The sequence below is a fragment of the Rissa tridactyla genome, chromosome 8 (assembly GCF_028500815.1).
Source record: "Rissa tridactyla isolate bRisTri1 chromosome 8, bRisTri1.patW.cur.20221130, whole genome shotgun sequence".
NCBI classification, from domain to species: Eukaryota; Metazoa; Chordata; class Aves; order Charadriiformes; family Laridae; genus Rissa; species Rissa tridactyla.
This window is the reverse complement of record NC_071473.1, coordinates 25,487,653-25,505,487: the sequence shown is the minus strand read 5'-3', so window position 1 is coordinate 25,505,487 and position 17,835 is coordinate 25,487,653. Positions and strand designations below refer to the sequence as shown.

Here is a 17,835-nt window from a genome sequence, read left to right as displayed (position 1 = left end):
ATTTACAGACTCAGGAAGCCCTTTCCAAGTAAAGCCAGATTGTCCTTAATAGAACCTATAAATGTGAACTAGAGTATCTGTTCTATTTTCTTTTTCAAGGTTGTTTTTTTTTTTCCTTTGTAACAAATTTACCCCAACTGTTTTCTGCTTTATTGCCCTGACAAGACAGCAAATTCCATTTCCTGCCATCTGTTGCTAAATTTGCAATTTTCCACAAGATCACTATGTGTATACAGTTGTTTGTTTGCTACTTTAGAGAACTTACTAGAGACAGGCAAAATGATGTTCCACTTTGACTTAGCAAACCCTACCCTGATGCTTTGATTTAAAAAACAAACAAAGAACAACAAAAGGCTAAGATTCTGTTCCTACATTATCTACATTGTGAAGGGATTTGTCGGTTAGAAAAAAATTATTCCCAATTTCATCTCTCTCTTCAAACTTACCATCTATTTATTTTGATATGTTATCATTTCTAAAGCTTGGTTTTTATTCAACTTAAAAGCGGTCTGTTGCATTTTTTGCTTATCTGTCTGGTTTTGGTGGCCCAAACCTTTAAATACCCAAGAATCTGCGGAGGCAAAAGTAGGTTTTCTGGAGCATTGTTATAGTTACTATGTACCCATGTGGAGGTAAGTTTTCTGTTTCTTTCTTTGTTTTATTCCTAAATCTCTACATAAATGCTTGTCAAACTTAAATCTCCTTGATGCTCTTTGGATGCTGAAAAAGATAATATGAAAATCTGTCCACAAGGATGGTACTGATAATTAGCAGAGATCTCAAAGAAAAAGGAAGAAGCGGTGAGTAGATGTTCTGCTTCATATATAATTTAACAAGAAGGGAGTTTTAGGAAAAAGTCATGGTCATAGATGAATATAGAGAATTTCTCAAATATGGATGCACAAATCTAATTGGGAGATGAGATACTCATTAAGGAAAAAAACCTCATAATTTTGTTCTGGTGCTGGGACCTCATTATCATTTAAGTTTTCTCATTTGGGACTCTAAAGGAACCAGTCTTGTTTGTTTTGTTTTCATGTTGCATGTTTTCCAACTTGGATTCTGAAGAAAACAAAGCTGGTTTAACAGTATTGTCTCTCGGTTCTGTCTACCATTCCTTCATTATTTCTGTCAACAGGTTTTGGAAGTGTTCAGCTAATACCTACAAAATTTGCCAAAGGGGCAGAAATATCAAAAACATTGAGTTCCTCCACATCTTATGAAAACAAGATGGTGCATAAGATGGAGATCCTACTAAGTTGCAGTGTGAGCCCAGATATTCCAGGAATTCACATGGGAATTCAACAATGAGAGGTCAATTAACAGGGAAACAGCACTTACAGAACTATTTTCTTTTTGAATCATCTTTTTTTTAGGCAACAACTGCTTAAAAAATAGAAAGATTCATGAAGAAGAAAAAGAATAAAAAAGGAAACAGCCTGGTAGAAGCCTGATGTATTTTAAATTGCCTTTTTGTAGAAGTCACATCTTTAACAGATCTGTTATGAACACTGAAGTCAGTCAAAAGCCAAAACCTGTCTCTCTGACATCATTACGATGATTCACCTTTCTCCCAGATTAATGTGTTTATGACAAATGAAAAATGAACACAGGAGAACACTGCTCATTGCTCATGTCAATAGCTTGCTTGCTTTTCAGTGTAGTGTAACCAACACTTGGTATGTTCAGAAACCCACCAGTACTGCACACCTCTATTTACCACAGGGTGCCAAAGACAACAGTCAAACTCACGACTACAAATCAATATGCAAAGCTGAACCATTTCAAGGGGACATAGTCTTTAAAAATATCCTTGTTTTCATAGTCAAAGGTGGTTCTCTAAAGCAGTGTGTCAGGGTTTGAGAACTGGAGTGAAAACTATTATTTAGACATATTTTTTAAAAGCACAAAAGTAATTTTTAAACACAGAACACGGTTTGTTAAGATGTGTTTGCATTATTTATCATGAAGATGGTTTTGCTAAGATTAGTATAATTGCATTATTCTTATGTGTCAGGTAAAGCAATACATTACCTGTTATTATTCACTTCCTTCTGACTTGTTAAAGTATTTCTTACTAAATTTAAGTTTCTCCTAGCGGGATCTATCCTTGTAAGAAATTGAGGAACATAAAAGTGTCACTGCAGTAATATATTGAAAATACTAACAGTCTTCAGTACTGAGCTTTAGTTAAAGTACACAGATGTACAATACCATACGGTTACAAATAAAGAGCTGAATAAAATTAATTTTCTATAGAAAATTACAGGTTTTAAAATACATTTAGCATTTTGTCTTATTCCCATATTCATTCACTGAAAGCTTAACATATCTATGACAAATAATTAGAAATGATTACAGGAAAGTAGTATCTGAGCCCACGTCAATAGCTTGTTTGCTCCTCAACATACATACTGAAGAACACGGACTTCTGAAATTTGTGTTTAATTAGTATTACTATTCTATTTAAAAGGAAGAAAAAAAAAAGCTAAAATCCTACTCAGGAAATATTATTTGTCAAAGGGAACTTCAGAAAATTTTCATTTCTTTATTGTTAATTTTATTTGTCCCTATATCTGTTTGACACCTGCCAGATTGAGAGCAAGTTATTCGGTATGATTACTGCTCCAGAAATCAAACTGAATCCTATTCACTATGGATACAATGCAAATTAATGAAAATAAAGTGTTAATATCTCATTAATGGTAAACTTGTAGTGTCTTACTAATAGCAGAAAAAAGAATGGGAGAGAAGCTAAGCAATAAGAAATTTCTCTTCTTGTGACTCAGCTGGTCATAAGTAATAGCATCTTTGAAAAAAAGACTATTAATCAAGGAAAATTTCACTTGTTATAAAAAATATCTTAATTTGGATAGTGATTATAAAGGAGAACTCATTCTTATGTCGTGAGATCAGTGGATATCTTCCAGCTCACGCCAGCAACCCATTAAATGAACTTTGTCTGTGAGTGAGGTTTCACACGACACATAGCAGCAACTCTAATCCCAGCTAAATTTCAGCGGAATTTAGATGATGGCAAGTTTTTGTCTTTTAATTAGCGGGCAATAACAACTGTAAGTCAAACAGCCTTTCTGTTCAGAGTTGTCAGTACACTATCACCTCTCTGTTGCTGTTCAGGTGCTTGCGTACAGGTCCCACCATGGGTGCTCTACCAGCACCACAGACGCTCTGGGCATCTCTTCAGGCTCAGATGTGATACTGAAAGAATGTACCTAACATAGGCACTTCCTTCACAATTTAGTCATGGTTTTGTGGCTAATTCCTTCACCGTGAAGTACAGTAGAAAACTACAATGCTGGGACTCGGAACACCAGCGCCCAGCAGCCAGCTTGGCCCCAGCCCCAGGGATGCCTTTAACCTCTCCTGAGCCCACCTGTGCCACGGAAGTGAAGCAAATGTTCTGTTCAGGTACTCCTATGCTCAACCAAATATTTACATCTCTTCCAATATTTATATAATGACCCCAGTGTCCCCTAAACACCCTTCCAGTGTTTCATATTCCTCATCCTCCTTGAAGGGTGAATTCCACAGAGGAAGACTGAGTTTCTGTGTAGTCTATTTCCTTTTGTAAAAACATGGGAGCTGCACAGACTCCAATCACCACGTAACTATTCAGAAGTGCTATGCTACAATAATCTACTTTTATGGGAGTTTGGAAGGCGAATACGGAATAACATAATCCCCAGCTGTGCTGTTATGTGTAAAGCCATCCCATTAATCATACTCAGTTTTACTTTACAGCTTAAAAGTATGCAAAGTGTTACTGCTATTCAAGTTCCTTAATACTGGCAGTTGCGCACCTTAACTGCATTTTAAAAGCTATCTTCTCAAGAAATTAAGCACTCGGTCTTTTCCTTTCCTCCAGTGGAAATGTTAATTCAGCACCTTCTGATGTCAGCAACGTCTGCAGAACAGCCTAGAAATCTAGGCATGCAAATTAAACCTCACAAGCACATCAGCTTCCATACTTGACGATAAAGTGTTAACCACATTTAAAAAAAAAAAAAGATTCTGTTTATTTACAGAGTATCTGAACTGATTTAGCAGCTGTATTTTTCCCTGAGAATACTGGGCACAAATAACAGTAAACGGCTAACCTACACCATTGTGGGGAGATGGGATTAGATAATTCGGGGTTCAAAAGAATGAATGCATGCTAGACTGATGTTGCCAATAAAGAAAGGAAAAAATTTTATTAATATGTGGCGAAGCTTACAGAGTGCAAACAAGTAAATACTTGGAACTGCTCACTTCTTTCCTGGAGCTGATAGCATTGATGTGATGTTGGATTTGAATTGGGATCAAGCAGCTGAGTTCAGATCTAAAAAGGGATATGTCATAAGGTCAGGAAGAGAAGAAACTACCGTAACTAGTTACTACTTTTTATCTCATAGTCAGAAACTCCCGTTTTCTACATAATCCTCAAGGCAATAATAGTTGCACACAAGGCAACTGGAACCAAGGAAATGTTGTGAAATAGAACCTTTTCTTCCAAAGCGTGGGAAGTCCCTCTACGACTCGGAGGGATTAATCTGTGATGTACTCTCCCAAAACAAAGCTTCTCTGAGTGCGAGAGCAGAAAACACAGGTCAAGACGGCTTTATAAAATTCCTGCTGGTGGATTTAAGAAACCAATTGATCATTGATTTTTAAGAGGCAACGTTTTGTGCATTTTAACTTGTATGCACAAGAAATTTCTACTTGGCAAGTTTGAAGGAAAGTTGTACAGTTTTGTTGAGGAGAGAATTCTGCAAATGTTCTCCTTAATTTTATTTATTAAATTCCTGTAAATGTGTGAACATGATTTTGTGTGTGCAGAGTTGTATATTTTATATCAATGATTAGGGATTATGATCTGCAAACATTGCAAGGTATTTCTGCTATCAAGGCTAGACATTAAAACTAAGCATTACATAAAAATTACGTGAATTTCACACAGAGAAAATAGGTTCCATTTCACTGTCACCTTCACAGGAAGGGGGGAAAAGATACAGTGAATGCTCTTGAGAACTTCAAAGATGAAATAGATTAAAAGAGGCTTTTTGTAAATATATTTGCAGGTTTGGGTGAGACGTGTGATCCAACAGAATGTGAGACTTGCAATGTCATCGATTTCACAACTGCACGCCACCGTTCATCTGAATTTGTCTATAGAGCTCTATAACCAGATGACTGTCTGCTATTCAGCAAAAAGAAGAAACAGGCTCTGGAATCATTATTTGCCAAGATTCACAGGTGCCTCCTGTAGAAAACTCCTTTATAAAGCTTCACTCCTCTCTGTCAGGACACTAGTCTCTATTCAGTACGGGGAAATTTTGCCTCTCAGAGACAGAGGGTCTATTTTAATCTTTGAAGTCAATCCAACCCCAAGTTGCAGCAACACTTAGAAGCGCAGATGCAGATATTCTGTATAGACTTCCTTTTAAATATTCATGGATGGGAACTGTTTCTCTACTTCTATCATTCAAAGACGAAGATCCTGGCTTTTATGAACTTCTGCTCATCTCTTAATCCCCAAGTAAAATATTTCCTCTCCAACGCCGTTGACATTATATCCGAATGTGAATGTACATAGAGAAGTAGTCTACATACGCAGCAGATGGTCAGCAGAAGAAATAAAAAATCACTTAATGTTGAACAACCTCATACCAGTGGCAAGATTCATTAAACTGCGGACTGGACTTAGCAAGACAGAAAATACTACCCAAGTGTTTTGCACTGCATTGAGGGCTAAATTGATGAAGCAGAAAGTGTGGTTACTGTCTGGGGATTTGCTACGTTGGTCTCTACTCCGAGCTTATTTAACTGGAGTTTTGTAGAGAAACATTAGGGACAACACAGTCAGCAGCTTAGCTCTCCATTTCACAGCACCTTGCTCGCATCTTGGACATATTTGCCAACAATCTCATTTATATTTATACTGTATCTTAGCCATCACTCCAGGAATTATCTAACCCAGTAGTGCTTGCTGCAGATAATACACTGATGAAGCAATCTACACAGATGGTAAGCTTTCAACTTACATTAAAAAAATCATCAGTTATTGTTCCCATTTTTTTTCCAAAAGTTAAGGCAACTTTGTCCAAAAATGTGTAGAATAATATATGCACAGTTTCAAGGGCATGATGCCTTTGGGTTCTTCTAAGGTCGATTGAATAATTTTTTAGGATTTCTTCTTAATCATCAACCAGAAGTTTCTTAAATTTGGAAGGTTAAAAATAATAAAAACTAATAAAAGTTTAAGATAATGATCCTCATTTCAGATTCTATTGGAAATGCCACTTTTTAAAATAAGGAAGGAGAGACCTAGGAACTATAACGAACACAGTCTAAGCAATGTTAAGAAAGATTTCTAACCGCTATTTTTTAGAAGGGTATGCATTTCGAAAAGTTAATTTCTTTCAAAATTTCTTTTTTAATACAAAGACTTATACATTAATTTTAATTTATGCAAAAAATCCTGATATTTGCTGCACTTTCATGAAGAGGATTGGTTTGAATGCATATTGAAGTCATTTCTGTCATATGGGTAGAACAGCAACTATCTAAGAATAAATTCGTATCTAAGAATCTGAACAGCCAAAAAGCCAGATAATCCAAATAAAATTAAAAATAAAAAACTTTGTTGTTTTTTTTTAACTAAAACCTGGAGAAAATAAATTTTTATGGCAGCAGCTTCATGATGGGGAAAAAAGCTTCACTCTCTGCAGAGATCGCATTTATTTTCATCATTTCTTGAGTCTTCATTTAGTATTGAAAAGTAAGCCATGAAAAGGTGATTCTAGGTAGAATTCAGAGAAGGTTTTAGTGTCGTTTGGTTTGGGTCACCTCCTTACCTTAATATCTTGACAATTGAGAGAAGTCAGTCATTAAAGATGATAAAATAAAACTATGTTAGAAAATTAGCAAGTGTCACCTTCTGTCTGGAGTGCCAACAACTTTTATTGCTTCTGCTCCTTGCAATACATAAGTCCTTTATTTTACACTTATCATATGTGGGTTTCAATATGTGAAAGATATTGCCACACACCAGACATGAGCTGAACTGAAACCTCTGGAGCTACTGTTAGCTGGGGTCTCCGAGTGCAGCCCTCGAGCTACATTAAGTTTATAAGAAATGTGTCGGGAATGTAAATGTTCTGACACCACCAAAGATGAGATGAACACCTCAACAACAAAGCTTTTCCCTGGGTGACATCTGCCCACAAAGCACACGTCACCACCACAACTGGTGCCCTTGCCGATGGTCTCAGCCAAGAAGCCAAGGAATAAAACACTATGGAGTTTATGTTTATCATGAACTTGCTTTCACACCCTCCAGCTACAATCCCTGCCAGTGAAAATTGAGATGTGTTGGCAAGACAGTGCGAGCCTGGGCCTGCTACCGATCCCATCTCTCTGGGAGCACCTCAGAGGGCTGGATGCTTCCGCGCTCTCTGCCTGGCACCTCTCTGGAGTGCTAAATTCAGTCAGAAACTGGGGAAGGCAGGAAGAGAGAAAGACAAGGGGAGCGGGCAAGGACAATTTCTAGCTTGTCATACCATCACTGCCAGTAGAGATGCTGAGCTTGCTACTTGGTATTTTTTGGACTAAATGAACTGTACGTTTTCTTTACCAGTCTGTATATGGCTACATGCATAAGATACCAGTATGGAAGTAATAATTTTAAATTTTTAATTTTTCAGAGGTTTTTTTTTAATGTTTTCAAAAGTTAACTACTGTTGTATATAATTTTCTTCCTACTGTTTCTGTCCTTAAATTACCCTTGACAGTATTCATAGCAACTATGCACAAACTGAATTCTTATCTAGCAGTTCGATTTCAGAAAAATTAAATGTCTCCCTACCCTTTGCCCTTCAATATGCACCATATTCTTTCTATTCATTTATTTTGCTCTTATCAAGAGCATACAAGAAAATACAGAGAACGTATTACACCAAAAATTAATGTATTTTTGGTTCATAAAAGACATAATAGACTGTAAATAAGAAAGAACGACCAACGTTGAATTACCTGGGAGCTGATACATTAGAGTTATTTCTTTCTTTGTGTTGCGAATGGCAGAATGACATAGTATGAAACAGCTATATCAAACTTTGAACACATCTTTTCGTGATCGTATCTGCACATATTGGCCAGATAGGAAACTTGTTCCCAGAACTACGTCATTTGGAAGCACTTAAGACACAATGGGATTGGTGCATTCTGCATGGTGGAAGCAAAGGATTTTAAAAAAAAAAAAAAAAAGGAACAGGAGACAATGGAAACAGTTCAGACGTTCAGACGCAGGCTTACAATGTTTTTCAAAGCATTTTTTAAAATCACAAGCTTGAAAACCCACCATCTGCAGGACAGGAACTCTCCAGTCTTCAAATTTATCTAAAGTCAAGGCTATTATATGCCTTAGCTATAATAGCCTTTAGCTAAGATGACCTGAGGCACAGCCCTGAAGTTGTCTGGTATTTGATGTCCCCTTGGAGAGCTGGTATCTCTCCTTCTGAGTGAGCTAACAGAGTAAAATGCATATGACAACACATATGAGAAATATAAAATTCTTGTATGGGTCCATTTCTATGTCAATGCATATCTCACCGTTCTTTGACTTGTTTGATTAGAGAAGTTTTTCTGATTCAGAGCCTGAAAAGCTTGTTTCCAGAGTGCTGACGGATGTGACCTGACCAGCAGAGACCTCTTTGACAAAGTGAAGCACCAGAGGGATGAAAGGATTTCCCTGAAATATGGATAAACATGGCAATATCCCTCCACCCCCCACAAGTCCAACCTTCATCTTCCCTTTTAATCTGCACTCACGTCAAAGCATTCTTGTGCTTTATATTAATACCACCTTCCCGCAAAGGAGACATATTTTTACTTTAAATAGCACAGACCAGAAAAGCATTTATGCTACAGCAATTCATCCCAGCCTGAGCTGAGACTGCGGCCCCACTGTGACATTTGCTGTACAAACACATGGCGAGTCAGTCTGTGTATCACTCGAAAGAAATACAATAGATAAAAGAGAGCCAGGGAGATGTGATATTATCAGCCTATTGTCAGCCCTTTTGCAGTATGGTGGGCACAGACAGAGGGACATTGGTGACTCTGCAGAGGAAGCCTGATGCTAGAAACTGAATATCATTCTTTCTAAATATTCTTCTGTGTTAATAACTCATAGATGATCAAAGACATGTCTTTATGGTACATTTTATACTCTTCTGGAACAAATAAAGCAATGTTCAAGGCTGCTCTTATTTTACAGGTGGAATCTGGAAGATACGGCAACTTTGTGGACCCAGGGACAGTCTGAAGCCCAGGGTGCACCAAGATCCAATCTCTCATGCTGGTGTCCTTGCCTGACCTCCGGCTGTATTTGTGGTGTACATTATCATGAACCTTGAAGGTGGGGGGCTGCTACCTAGAGAGGATCATGGCCATTACATCACATGTCATGGCTACAAAGACAGATGGCCATCAGGCTAGGAGCAAACAGAAGCTGCCAAGCCCAGAGACGTGTGCCAGGATCTATCCACATATCAAGTAATCATTTTAAAGTGTAGGCTTGCAAGCCTTGTGAGTCACCACAGTGTTTGCTCTGATGTTGTTTCTACAAGTGATTCATGTGGATGCACGATTAAGATACCTTTAAATCTGGCCTGAGGGGAAGTCCTTTACAGCAGTTTGGTCACAGTAAAAACCAAAAGGCCAAAAGCAAGTCCCTTATTATTGTAGGTCTACATTGGGGAATAAATGTGCTGAATACTGTATCTTTACAGCCAAAATCCTGCAGCAGCTTTTTCTTAATATGAGCTTTTCTTTTTTTAATACCACACGTCTATAAAATAAAATGCTATTGTAAGCTGCCTGTGTTTTACTGTCTCCAAATTATCAGGCTCCGGTACTGATAGCACCAACTGAATTACAAAATTTGCCTGGGAAAAAAGAGGAAGTTTTGATATTTGGGTTGGAAACAGCAAGGGGTTTTGGTAGCTGGAAGGGACAGAGGCAATTTGTACTGGAATGAGTGTTAGCAAATCTGAAAAAAATAGATACTCTAGATACAGTTTCATAAGGGAGAAGGGGAAATTTAGCCCAGCTTTCCACTTCTCAGAACTGGATGGTATAGAGGAAATTGGTCTTCCAAAAGATTTCCATTCCTATCACTCGCACTCTTAGAAGACAGCCCACAAGAAACAGATGGACACTAAAGTAATCATTCTTCTTGAGTGAAACTATTTCCTTGAGTCATCTTCTGCTGCTGCACTTTGGAATACCATCACCTTTGAGGTGTTGGATGAATATTCAGCTGCATCGTATAATATATGGGCAATACACGGAATGTGGTCACATCTCATGCCAATGTTTTGTCCTTTTAAAGTATAGACTATTTGCCAGTGCAACAGTACTCTAAGAATGGTTAGTGATTCAGTAGTCATATCTCGGTACTGCAAGTCTCAGAACAAGGTGTAATAGAACACCATGCAATATTATATTAATTCCATATCATATAATAGTATACTGGTATCACAGAATCACATAATGGTTCAGGTTGGAAGGGACCTTAAAGATCACCCAGTTCCACCCCCCTGCCCTGGGCAGGGACACCTCCCACCAGACCAGGCTGCTCAAAGCCCCATCCAGCCTGGCCTTGAACACCTCCAGGGATGGGGCATCCACAGCTTCCCTGGGCAACCTGTTCCAGTGCCTCACCACCCTCACAGGAAAGAATTTCTTCCCAATACCTAATCTAAATCTCCCCTCTTTCAGTTTAAAACCGTTACCCCTTGTCCTATCACTACATTCCTTGATCCAGAGTCCCTCCCCGTCCTTCCTGTAGCCCCATTTAGGGACTGGAAGGGGCGCTAAGGTCTCCCCGGAGCCTCCTCTTCTCCAGGCTGAACACTCCCAACTCTCTCAGCCTGTCCTCACAGCAGAGGGGCTCCAGCCCTCTGAGCATCTTCGTGGCCTCCTTTGGACCCGTTCCAACACGTCCATGTCCTTCTTGTGCTGAGGACTGCAGAGCTACACGCAGTACTCCAGGTGGGGTCTCACCAGAGCAGAGCAGAGGGGCACATAACTCCTTTCATGTTAGATGATCACTGCTAAGCTGATTTTCTTGTTTTAACATTTTGCATCATGTGACAAAACGTAAAATACGATTGCTGAAGCACCACTATCAGGGTACAGCAGCACTGAAAAGTACTCCACACTTTAAAAAACAAAACATTGGCATGAGACATGTGACTTCTTTACACATATTGCACAGATGGTATTTCCAGAGCATGGAAGCAGGCATACTCCCACCCTGTGACATTAATATAACCTGTCTACTATTTTCACAGCACTTTATGCTGTGGTGAAATGACTTCATTCTAATGTTGCTGTTCATCAAAAGTGGAGTTGCAGAGATGCCAGAAAAATTTTCATGTATAGCATGTGATCAAGAAGAGCCTCTATGGGTATGTAATGAAGTGCTGCAACATTAGAAACCCAAATCTCCTTGAGAGAAAACGTATTACAAGGACAGATGATAAGAACAGTCTGCCCCTATGTATATACAGTTATTAAAATATGTGTGAAAACAAGCATATACACAAGAGTTTATCTTAGCTTGTTATTGTTATCAGACCAATTATTTGCAGGCCCGTATATTTTTATGTCTGTCACATTAGTTTTAAATAGCTCTAATCCCCAATCCAATTAAAGGTGTCACCTCAAAGTGGATCGTTTTATTTCCTTTGAGAAAATATGCGGACTTATTATTTGGTTTAGTAAAGCAACTACTGCCAAACTGACCTTCATTTTAGCTCAGGTACTTTCATCTTATCACCTTCCTTTTCTATGGCACAAAACTTTCAGATGTGCACCTGGTATGTTAGATCAAATAAAAGTTTCCACTGGAGAAGCACTCCTTTACATTGAAACTTGCAACTCCCTTTTTAACTCCCACATGCAATATCTTATTTGAAGCAGATCAAATAAAAATCTGGTATTTTTTTATAATATAAAAAGATGTGTAATCCAAGTACATTTTTCTTTGTCCTTTCTTGGAATTATTTTTATTTAGAAACCTCTCTGATCTGCCGTACTCTATTAAAAGGAGAAGGTGTTCTAAAACCAGACAGAATGTTGCTTCTTTAGCATCTCTTGTTCAGAAGCATCATATAGATTAGACACAGTCCATTCAGCTGTGCTTTTGCTGTCTTATACTATCTTTTCATAACACAATTTTCACCTAGACTGACTGTTCACCTTCATTCTAGCAGTCTGCTAAGTGATGTATAATTAGATTTTTTTCCTTTGCATCCAGTGCCACAAATTTCCTTTGAGAAGAAAAATCTGTGTGTGAAACTTCCATGTATTGAACTTCGTGGCTTCCTTGGTGGAAGACTTTATTCCTTAGTGATTTTATGGCCATGAATTAATTATACTTACAGCAAAGCAATCCAAAGTAGCTGATAACCAACTTTGAGATGTAAGAAACAAATCCTGTGTAACATCCTGAGGGCATGGGATTAATCTACACTATCTTTTTTATGTGTGTATTTCATTCCGAAGCATTCTGAAGAAAACAGGTTTGAAGGCCTCAGTACTCTGATGGACTGTTATAAATACTATAAAAAAGTCAGATATCTTAAATCTTTTTTTCTGCATGTGGACTGAAGAGAAGACTAAGATACAAGTCCCTTCTCTGAAGTGTTTTTACAGTATTCAGGCCCTGTTGTGCTCCTAGGGCATGTGAAGATTTTGCTCTGTGAGACTCAAAAAGAAGAGAAAAATTAGAAAATGCAAATTCGTCCTTTTATCGCTGCCTGTGGTGCATTCTATGGGAAAGTACAGAATAAATTCTTCTTCTGAAAAAAACAGATTTCTTTCTGCAGCTCTTCGTTTGATGCAGCCATTCACTGCCTCTGGTGATGAACTCCTCCTAAGTCTACATTAGCTTCTGCGTATGCATCTTAAAAAAATATCCTTTACGAAGATAAGGACATGCTTCAAACGTAATGCTGCTGAGAATCGGTTTTCTTCCAGAAATAAGGATTTTTATATGTTAATTAACTTTTTTTTTAATTTATTAAGTAGTTCTGTCTATATTTGCCAGCTTGCGCTACCAGAATAAGATCCTTTAAAAAACTGCCTAGGCTGTTGGTATAACCAACATCTTCACTGTAAATTATATGGTAAGATTAAACATCCAGTCCTTTCAAAAACTCAAATACTGACATTTTATTCAAGATTACATGCTTTTGTGTGCATGTGTTGTACCTTGATCTTTTAAAATTAAAATTTTTATTTACTGGAGTTGCTCATCATCTTCAGTTGCGGTTTGTTGCAGCAGATTTCCATTTTGTTATTATGCCAAGGAAGATGTAATTTTTTTCCACTGGCTTATTGCTGTATTTACATTATGTTTCTCCTTTTAATATTTTTGTTTATGTCTTTATTAAATCACAAATTGTGCTAGTTAAATTTGGCCTCAAGTGATGCTTTTTCATTACCGAGTGATTTAAACTGCATACAAATAAGGTCTGTACCTATAGGAATATACTGTACTGAGTGCATTCACTCAAATGGATAACACCAGCCAAGGAACAAACTTGAATGACATTGAAAAGAATGAAATCAAGTGCTAAAATTGCACTTCTGAAGGAAGAAATAAAAGTTTTTCTCCGCCTTCAATGCCTTTCAGTAGTGTTTGGATATTAAATCCTATCACAGGAAATCATTGTCATTCTTACTGAAAAATATTTGGGAAAGTGAAGCATTGTCTTCTCTGCCAACAGTGTTTCCATTTCTTTTATCCTCTTAAGCATAGATATTCCAGTTTTCTTAGTTTGGTTCCATAATCTGGGGGGACATAAGTGCCTGCTTACCCCCTGCTCTGGTTCAGGTCAGATGTTTCACTGACAATTCACTGACAATTTTCACTGCAATTCACGGGTAGGAGCAGGCCTTTTGTTCCTGTGCTTTTCAGCTTCTCAGCATATAGCCATTACATTGGAAAAGAAGTCTTACTGGTGTGTTAACCAAAACAGAAACCAACTTTCCCTCCCCATAACACAGCGACACAGGTAAAAACACAACTTTGCCTGCTGCTTTACCCCTTCCCATTGAGCGAAATGGATATTTCTTTATTCCCTCCACTTATTTTGTCTTTGAAAACTATGCAGGCACAGATCTCACCTTTGAGTGCGGGTGTGAGTCACAACGCTCAGCCTAAGCTGCGAGGAAGCCCTTTGCTCCCTGTAACAGGGCATCGCTTTCTCACCTCATTTGAAAAAGATGCTGCTGGAATTGAGAGCTTGGACTAATTCAATGACTACGTCAGTCCTTTTCTCAGAGCAGATATACTAGACCACAGGTACCGTATGCAAAATGCTTCCAAAGATTAACAATTGTTCCTCACACTTCATGGTCCTAATACAGAAATACGCATGACGAGCTTAGGGAAGACATACGGTCTTACACCTCATCTTGATTCCTACAAAGCAAACTGTATTGTGCTTCTAGCAAAGTTTCAACAATTCTCCTATACACATTTTACAACACCTACTGATTCCTGCAAAACAAAATGTATTGTGCCGCTAGTGGTGTTTCAACAACCTGCCTGTAGAAAAACAGCAGCAAGAGCTGGCCATCTAGTGGAATAACAATTGCTGCATGCGGTGGACTCCGGCCAAGCAAACACAATGAATGAGCATATGATACTGCAAGGTTTTGAGGCTGATGTGTCAATGCAATGAGAACATAATAGTAATCATCACTTGAGCCTTTTGAAGCAACAGAGCCTCAAATTCATGGAGGCAGTAGCTCACCTGGTAGCATTAATTCACAGAATGTCAAGTTTCCTTTTCAGACTGCATTTTTTTAAATCTTGTTTTTCTCTTTACCTCTTGAAATTGAATGTTTTATAATTCTATCCCTATATACAACATGGGAAGAGATTATCTACATAGCAATTTCTGTGCTAATTGTTGGTTTTGAATTTTCAGTTGGTATTTTCCTTTGAACTCATACAAGCGGTAAATACTTCACTGATTACAGAAAGTGTATTGATTAATTCAGGTGAATTTTAAAAGTTATGCTCAGCAGTACCATAACAGCTTATAATGGAAATCTATGGACTTTTGATGTATCTTGGCATGATTTGATTTTCAGGAAAAGGAACAACGATATGTTTCATGTTAATGAAAGAAAGCTTAAAATCTGGGAAGAACATCTGGAACCTGAAAAGATTTGCAATGAACAGAATAAAATAAAAATAGCAATCCCCTTCCTATCCCCAGTGTATACCAAAGTGCTGCAGTAAATAAGACATTGTTCTGATGGCTAGTGCAGGCTGAAAGAAAACTATTTATACATGATTCTAGCTGAAGAATATAAACTCTGTTTAAAAAGGAGATGCGGGACTGTAGTTTCTTTAACTTGCAAGTTAATTGACTCTTTTCTGCTACGAACAATGACATTAGGAGAGGATTCAATGGTATTTTGGTTCAAGGATTAGAAAATTAAAATATAAATTTAATTTAAAGATTATTAAGTGGCCTGGTTCTTCAGGAAATATGGAAAAAGTTGCAAGCAATTCTGTCTGACTGATTAATTGAATCCCATTTAAAAACAATCAAGCAACAATTTGTTTCATGTTCAGTAACAAAATTTTGAGGCTAGAGAAAAGAGACAGGTATTTTCAGTAATGAATTATAACCTTGACCGTATGTAGGAGCTCCTTCAAGTGTGACGAAACAATTTCTGGCAGACTACATAGATAAATCCCCATAAAACTCAGTCTCATAGAAAGTTTCCATGAATTACATTAAACTTCTAGGACATACCTCCCAGCTTCATGAAAGAGAAAACCTGGTCTCATTTTTGACATATTCCTTTAAAAATCCTTTGTATATATCTTCTATTGACTTGTGAAATACAGAGTAAAATTAAACATTAGCAGAGTTACTTTGTTTTACTCACTGCCAGCATCATGACCTTGATTAAAAACTGAAGCATTGGCTCTTTAATCTGTATCTGAAAAGACTGGTGCCCATAAAACACAATTTAAAATAGTATTTATATCACCATTAACTCTAATTTATTTTTCCATAATAAAATTTACCCTTAACTATCAATAGTAGAGCCCAAACACTAACCTGAAGGAGTTCTTTGGAAAGCCTTTGGAAAGGGTTACAGTTTGTTCCAATTACCCCTTCTTGTTTCTTTGGAGCCTGGAATATCACTGGCTCATGAAGCTGTGATTTTTACTTTTATTTCTGTCTTCCCTTAAACACGAGGAATTTAAATACTTGGTTTGGGTTCTTTTATTCCACTCACTTTCTGCTGAAATGTCTGTTTTTACAGCCTGAGCAATAATGCATACTCCTCCATTGCTTTACTCGGGTATTCATTCTCCTGTGCATTACCTGCTATTCATTTGCGTGCTTACCTGTTAGTCCTCCTGTAGCGAAAAACTCAGTACCTCGTTTGGATTAGGTATAGTCTCATCGTGAGAAGTACCTGAATACGATTCTATCAATACCTGTGTTTTCTTTCTCCTCACTATCTGTCTTTTCACCACTGATACTCCTTTATCCATTCCTGTATCTTGGTCTATCAGATTTTTTTTGCACCAGGTTTGGAAATTAAACCAGTTTCTTTTGACCTTTTCCCCTCACTTCTCCATTTTAAGCTCTTTTTATCATCCATACAGCCTTGATGTCAGAAGGCAATTTTCCCAGATAGTCAGATGGAATCCAGCCTTTGAAAATGCTGTCTTTTAGCAAATGCATCCCACTGGCTAAGTATTCCCAAACCTGCCTTTAGCACTGATCTTCGAGTCATCTATTGATCATCATTATGTTATCATATGTCCGATCTCCCTCTGAACCGACTAGAAAAAAATTTAGAGCATCCACTAAAATGGGACCTAACTATCTTAAACTAAATTGTGATATTCCTAAGTCAGAGATGCATTGCAAAATCAAACTGTTATGAAAGTTTAGTACAGCTCCCTGTAAAACAGGCAAACTCATTGCTGGTAAAATTCATTATTAACAAATAAATCGTGAAGTCACAAGTTCTGCATTTGAAAAAAACAAACCCAAACTATTCCTCATATAACAAGAAAGGTGTGTTTTGATCAATCATTTCAACTGGCCTCAGTTCACCAGTACTCTATCATTGCCATTACTGATGGCAACCAAAGGTTACCTCAAAACCCTATAGTGGTTATTTTGGAAGACCTGACTATTTTATATTTTGGTTGGGGGAAAATAAAAGTGAGGTTGGATTTTGTTTCTTTTTTTAAAAAAAAAAAAGCTCCGGGTTCCTGCTGAATTCTTTCATGTTGCATCATCTCTTTGGCAGAATGCTCACTCAGGTCAGGCCCAAGAAACACAGGAGATGATGTTAAAGCACTGCAGTGACTGTATAACCTTTGTTAGCGGGATGTTTTCTAATTATGAAATGACGCCACAAGTGAAAAAAACATTTTTTTGTTTTAACTAGCAGATCACAAAGCAAAGCACAATATCTAGAAAAGGGGGGCATGAGAGCCGTATCAGCTGTCTCCTGAAAGAACAAGCAGAAGGGTTAGCTAAGTGCCACCAAAGGCAAAGAGGAATTGTTGGAGCCTCAGCTTGCAATAGGAGAGCTGAAAGCAGGGCAGAGTAAAGTACCCCGGCAGTTCTGGAACACTGAGCCTAAACTAGATTTCTTTAAAATTGACGGAGACACGTGCTAAGTGCAGGAGTCACTGTACTAGTCCCACGGTGTTTGCGCTTAGAAGAATAATGTCCGTAAAAGCTCATTCATTTCAGATTTACG

General features: G+C 37.8%; 1 protein-coding gene across 2 annotated transcripts in view; it reads right to left on the bottom strand.

Annotated features, from left to right (window-relative positions):
- The window catches only part of BRINP3 (BMP/retinoic acid inducible neural specific 3), a 202,427-nt gene that overhangs the window by 20,229 nt on the left and 164,363 nt on the right, over nt 1-17,835 (bottom strand). The gene's annotated exons all lie outside the window — the stretch shown is intronic.